The following is a 5,610-nucleotide window of genomic DNA, read 5'->3' as shown; positions in this document are numbered from 1 at the left end:
TAAATTAAAATTATTAAGTTTACTCATCTTTATCACTCTGCCTTAAACAAAGGAGACGCCTGAAACTCATTCCGGTCCATCTCCTCGGTATACAGAGTACACTTTAGATGGGCAGTAAGTGCATTTCCCTGCCACTCCAGGGAAGCCGGTGTGGATGTGCAGGCTAGCTGTTTGGTCCCTGTTTCAGGTTCATGCGGCAGAATCTGCAAAGGCGGCCTGCTTGTCGTGAGTCTGGCCTTTTCCTCTTTTTCTCCATCTTCTTCTCCACCCGTTTCTTGGCAGCCTCCAGCTCCTTCTGGAAGAATTCTGTCTCTGCAAATTCATCTAAGGCCATTTTGGGGTTAGAGAGCCCCTCAGCAAAAAATGTTACGTTTGTAAACAAAAATCAGGTAATACTACTTAAGGCCATTGCTTTAGCAATTTATAAAGACATTCATAACTAATAATAATGAATCCGTAAAGTATTAGAAACATGGCTATAATTATTTATCAAAAGGCATAACACATTATACCCATGTGTATTATGCATTATGAATGATTTATGAAGCTCTCATCTGGAATGCACTATAGATACCCTCATAATGCATTATGATGGTCGGAATAATACAGCTTTCTACTGCATTACAAAGGTATCTATAGTGCATTATAGATGAGAGCTTCATCAGGCAGTCATAGTGCATAATAAACATGGCAATGTGTTATGCCCTTTTAGAAATATAGCCGTGTTAATAATGCTTCATGAATGCATCATAATGCATGGTCAATGTGTTTAAAAATGACTAAAACAAAAAAAGATGTTACCAAAAATCATTTATGGTTCTGCCTGTGATGCTATCAACACTCAAGCTTTTCTGGTCAGTGCAATTTATAAATTGTTCAGACAGATAATAGTCTACCATGTGAGCGATGCTCAGGTCACTGATCAACACAAGTTTGTCAGAAACGGACTGACAAGATTTTTTAACGTTATGACAAAAAACTATACACACAAATATGTAAAACGATCATGTCCATTCATTATCCCATGTGCCATTTTACTACAAGCCATGGACACATAGGCTATGCGGCAAACCTAGCTTCAGCCTCTTACCAAGTGAGCGATGCTAGCTAATTGGTGACACAAAATTACTGTCAGTACCGTGGCGACAAGATTTTATCATACAACAACATAAAAACCACACACATTATCAAATAATGGTCATGACAATTCATTATTTAGTGCATAATTACAGGGAACGTATGAGAGACAAAAGTCTATCAGTTCTCTCTCGTCAAACAAGTGAAATGGATGCTAGTGATAATGTTACTATAAGCGAGCTGTTATGAAAACACCTGGTGGTATAACTGTAAATTTATCCTGTAGTTCTACATTTATCTCAAACATGTCATTCTGACACTGATATGTCTTCAAGCCATCATTAGTGGCTCCCTCATCTGGCCTCAGTAGTGGTTGCATCCCAGAGCCACCAGCAGCCTGCTGGTCTTGGTGGCACCCCAGTGTTTGCTTGTAGAGGAGATGCTCAGTGGCAGTGATGGTGGGAGTCCCAGATGAGACAAGATGAGCACAGAGCTGTCCAGCCCATTGTTGCCAATGGTCACATTCTACCAGAATGCCCTGACACTAACATCCAAACATCCCACGGACCCCAGCTATCCACTGTAGGGAAACTGAATAAGAAGCCTTTACCTTGGGCAGAAAATGCTTTGTTTGTGTAGTACGTCTTAGTGACAGAGCACCAATTAAGTTGGAAAATATGCAGTGAAATATCTAATGATATCTGAACATTCAAACACAGCATACAATTCAATTTGCAAATTTAAACAATTCTATTTAAAAGAACAGTTTAATTTCAGAGCCGACGGCCGTGTGACCATGAAATGAAATGAAATGCCGACAACATTCCTGGAGCCTTCAATTTAGCATACACAGTGCCCTCTACAGGATTCTGTCGAAACCGCATCCCCTTCAGCCTCGTTCACAAAACGTGCGAGTTGTTTTCAGCATACGTTTTTCTTTATAAATCCCAAAATCCTCTTAGATACGTACCTATGAATGTTTGGCATCTTTTTCGGTCACATGAAGCCTTTATAAATGAATTCCCGATTAATGCCTCTACATGGCTAGTGGTGTAATTGTATCATTAGAAACACATGAAAACATCTTAATTGCGTTAAGGTATGTAACGGTATAGTCACATGACAAAAGATAACTTCGTGACTTAGCAAATTGCATGGTAGTTATATTACTTTAGTGTTGCTGCTGTGACAGTGCCAGACAATACAACTGTCTAATTGTACCTATCAGCGTACCTATAATATCACCCATTCATTGCGCCAGGGTAAGGTCGGATGGCGTTACATCATAAACAGGAAATTAGGGGAACATGCTGCCTTTATCCATTAATATTTTCACGCAAGACAAAGGTAACGAGTCCATTGAAATTTCAGTACTTTGCGTTTTTTAATTTGAAATGGTAATTAGTTACATTACTCCTTACAGACAAAAGTAGTGTAATTACAGTAACGCGTTACTACCAACATTGTTAGGTAGTGTGGGATTCAATAGAATTATAAAGAACACACAATGAATAGAGGAAAAGGAGAATATAGCTTAAAGCAGGGCATGATGAAAGGGGGGGGGGTTGATTCTAGAAAATGCAGTTAACTGAAACGAGAACTGACTGGCGCCGGCAGGGCAGGGGGACCTAATCTGAACAGATAGAGGAAGCGACAGAAAACGTCAGCGGCCCCTACTTATCATTTAGCCTTCCAGAAGGACAAGTACTAACCGACTAACTAGAGCAAATATCAAACATGTGGTTGTCACGTAGACGGAAGGTACCGAGAGAGGGGGGAGATGCCCAAAGGGCTTTAAAAGGGAAACAGCTGATACATATGGCAGAGCCTCCTCTTGTACATGCCGAATGTATGTCAGATGGTCGCTCCCGGATTGCAATCTGTCAGAGAATAAACTGGTGACCTGCAACTTCTCCACGTGTCAGCTGTGAATCTCTTGACCCGGTGGAGACGGCGTACTCCAACACTCCCCAGCCACTCTGAAGCACTGTGCAGATCAACAGTCACCTGTCTTCACAGATATTTTCAACCAGTCACTGGATCTTTGTGTCTTAAATCATCCACAATAACACCTTTTCCAAAGAAACCCAGAGTCTCTTGCCTCAGTGACTACAGACTGGTGGCTCTCACATCGGTGGTAATGAAGGCTTTTGAGAGACTTGTGCTGTCATACCTTAAAACCATCACAGACGCATCTCTTGACCCCAGGCTACAGTCTGCCTACAGAACCAACAGACCTGTGGACAATGCAGTTAACACTGGACTCCATTTCTTGCTCCGACACTTGGAGTGCCCTGAGACATATGTTAGGATTCTGTTTGTGGACTTTAGCTTTGCATTTAATACTATTCTATCGGAGCTAATGCGGACTGAACTCTCACAACTGTCCGTGCCTGATCCAAAATAACATGTTATAACCACGATGGCCCAGTTTTACGCTACAATCATTGAGTCAGTGAACGAGACCAAGCCAGACTGCAACACATCATCCACTCAGCAGAGCGAATAATCGGCAGTAAGCTGCCTACCCTCCAGACACTGTACATCACCAGAACCAGGAAACAGGCGTACAAAATCTTTGAGGACCCATCTCACCCTGCTCACCACATCTTTCAAGCCTTACCCTCCAGGAGAAGACTCATGGCAATCAGAACCAAGACCACAAGACACGCCAAGAGCTTCTCCCCTCAGGCAGTCTCTCTCATTAACCAAACCAGTCTCTGAATGGACGTTCAATTAATCGTCAGCTGCAGTGAAATATCCACCAGCATAACCAGTGAACAACTGATAAACTTCCTCTATGATTATATTCTGCACTCTTGCACATTATGCACACATACTGCGAACTCTTTATATATTTTGCACTCTTGCACATATAGTTGACTTGGCTGCTACTTAATAACGACACTATTCAAGAGCCCTTTAAATTATTATACCATTTATATAGTTTATATTCATACTACAATGATTACTATGTACACACACATATATAAATATCATAATACCATCATTACTGCCATTAATAAACTTAATTATCATATTATTATCATATTACCCAATTGCCAGTCTATTGTCTATTACCTTTCTGCATATGTCTTTGCTAAACGATGTATGTTCTTTGTAATGTCATGTAAAAGCACCACCAAGGCAAATTCCTTGTATGGAAACATATATGGATTCCGATTCTACATCCTTCATCAGGACTAGAAAACTTCCATCCAGTGTTGCATTTCACTTTGACGCTGTCGCTTTTGAAACACTTTTCTGTGATCTAGCTCTTGTTTTGGTCGCCGACTATCATCCAACAAAAGGTTCATTTCAGCTCTCCTAATCTGACATAAACCACACTCACAAACACTTTCGGGCTACTGTGCCACCGGGAAGGGATGGACTCCGGTCGGGATGGGTTTCCAGCATTTCCTATCCTGGCTGTTCTCTTTAGGGACAAACACAAGAATGGAGTCTAGTGATCACACCAGAACCTGACTTACCTGAACGGAGATGTACGGAGCAGACTCTCATATGCGCAGGGATGCTCTGGAATGCAAGGTCTTTACGCCCCACCGCTAGAAGCTACGCCATCCGACGCCATTTCGTCAACTATTCCACTTTTGCCCTTTGTCTTTTCCAATCCGGAAAGGAGAAGAAACGTGTACTGGTCCTGAAGACCGAAGAGAGACCGGAGTCGACATGGGGCCGCCGCTTAGCGGGTTGCCGTTAGCCGGGCCTCCGTGACGCCCCCGCTCGGAGTAGAATGCCCAGGGACGTCGCAGCCACCGGCGTCCTCCCTGTCCTCCTGTCCTCTCAAAAAACAGCAATCGTTTAAACAAACATGAGGGAAAATTCAAAAGGCAAAGATGACATCATGCCTTACCTCAGCACAGCTGCCCACCGCACAAGCGACAGCGTGTCACCTTACTTTAAAAAAAAAAGAAAAAAGAAAAACGGCGGGAAATGGGGGCCGCGCACGGACAGGGCCCCTCCCTCACACCACATGCGGCTAATTAGTTGGCCATCCAGAGGCACTCAGTCTATTAGTCACCCATTCAGTCAGTCAGTTCTGCCTTTCAACAACAGGGGGCAGTAGAGGTGCACCGTTCCCGGAAGCACTGCAATACCGGGTCGATGCCTGGAGCAGACGGGGCAAGCCCCACTTCCGGCTCCCTGTTCCAAAAATCCGTTTAATATGTGGTGCCCTCCATGGGGGACGTATCAAAATAACCTTTTCATACCAAAACAAAATGTAAATCAGCTCAAATACATGAATAATAAATATTATGCTTGTACTACTAACATTTACACATAATCACAATCTATAAGGCTGAAACATTCCCACACTATGCAAATCATGCCAACACAGTACAATCAAACTTTCAAAGATAATATTAAACAAATAGAACTACCTGCAGAACTATTACCCATAAAACAGGAAAAGGGCAATAAGACCAGCAAATACAATTATACACCATTTAAACCTAATTACAATTATATGGTCAATAAAACAATTAAAATGTCACCTTATATGCATGCTAT

At 42.3% G+C, this 5,610-nt stretch overlaps 1 pseudogene; it reads right to left on the bottom strand.

Annotated features, from left to right (window-relative positions):
• Positions 1–5,161: 5,161 nt before the first annotated feature.
• Positions 5,162–5,394, bottom strand: LOC140583227 (U2 spliceosomal RNA; annotated as a pseudogene).
• Positions 5,395–5,610: the final 216 nt, after the last annotated feature.

Source organism: Paramormyrops kingsleyae, chromosome 25, assembly GCF_048594095.1.
Source record: "Paramormyrops kingsleyae isolate MSU_618 chromosome 25, PKINGS_0.4, whole genome shotgun sequence".
Taxonomy (NCBI): Eukaryota; Metazoa; Chordata; class Actinopteri; order Osteoglossiformes; family Mormyridae; genus Paramormyrops; species Paramormyrops kingsleyae.
The sequence above is the reverse complement of the archived record's forward strand: the minus strand, read 5'-3'. Positions and strand labels throughout refer to the sequence as shown.